Consider the following 1389-nt stretch of genomic DNA (forward strand, 5'->3'; position numbering starts at 1 on the left):
TGCCACACGACCCGCAGCGGAACGGCCGGATCCCTGCCCAGCGGGGCACGGATGGGGACAGGATGGTTAGGGCAGCGGCCTCCAGTTCAAAGCTTCCCCCCTTGCTCGCCTACGTCGGGTATCCCTCCATCCCGTGCTCGCTAGTCTCCTCTGCCTAGGGCCTGCTACTCTGAAAACATGAGCCAGATGTCTGTGTAACCAGCCGCCACACACACACCAGGGCGTTCCTTTCCCTAGTGGTGGGGGAGGGAGGTGTTCCCCTGAAGCCTCCGATACGGGCTCTGAAGCCTGTGGCCAGCACTTCCCTGCACATCTCATCTGTCCTCAGGCCGAGCCCTGCCTCTGCCCACCTGCTGGGGCATGAGGTATACACGTCCCCGGTCTCCTGTTGGCTGTTTCCCTCACCCACGTGCGCAAACCCTGGAGACTCCCTATCCCCAAGTGCTTCCCTGTTTTTTCCTACCCCTCCTGGGCCCAGCTGCCCCGCCCCCCCGCACCCGGCCCTGCCCCTGCACCTGTGTGCGTCCTCAGGTGGCGCTTGAGGTCAAAGGCGTCGTGGAAGCCCTTGCCGCAGTAGTGGCACGCATGGCGGCGCGCTGGGCTGTGGCACTTGAGGTGGCGCGTCAGCATGCGCTGCAGTGGGAAGGCCTTGGGGCAGAGCGGACAGCCGCGTGCCCTGGGGCCCTCGGGGGCCATAACCACCGTGTCCTGTGTGGGCTGTGGGAGGGACGTGAGAGTTAGTCCTCTGGCCCGACCCTGCCCACCCTCTGTCACTCCACAGACTAAGGGGGTCTGGGAAGGCTAGCGACTGCTGAGTGTGCAGATGCCACTCCCTCTAAGACCTTCCGTGACCACCCCCATCGCCCTTACTCTGCGTTCTTCCGTACCAAAAAAACCTGTCGTCATCGAGTGGATTCCAACTGACAGCGACCTCATAGGACAGAGTAGAACTGCCCCATAGGGGCTCCAACGAGCGGCTGGGGGATTGGAACTGTCGACCTTTTGGTTCGCAGCTGAGCTTTCAACCACTGCACCACTGGGGCCTCGTATTTCTTCACAGCAGTTAGCGTTTCATGATAAAGTGTATTCTTATTATATCCTGCACACCTCTACTTTTCACTAAACCCGTTGCTGTCGTGTTGATCCCGGCTCATAGTGACCCTACTTCTCTCTAGAATATATAATTCAGGAAGGCATGAGTTTTTGTCTTTCTCTGCTAAATAACCCGCACCTACCCCAGTGCCCGACTCTCCGCAAACGGGAATAGTTGCGGGCACAGGTGCGTTGGAGCAGGTGCGGTCCTTCAGCGTCTGCACAGCTGAAATCTCCCACCAAGAGCCCCCGTCCCACTCTTGTCACCTCATCAGATCTGACAAAGCCAGTCACCAC

The sequence above is a fragment of the Trichechus manatus genome, unplaced genomic scaffold (assembly GCF_000243295.1).
Source record: "Trichechus manatus latirostris isolate Lorelei unplaced genomic scaffold, TriManLat1.0 scaffold00207, whole genome shotgun sequence".
NCBI lineage: Eukaryota > Metazoa > Chordata > Mammalia > Sirenia > Trichechidae > Trichechus > Trichechus manatus.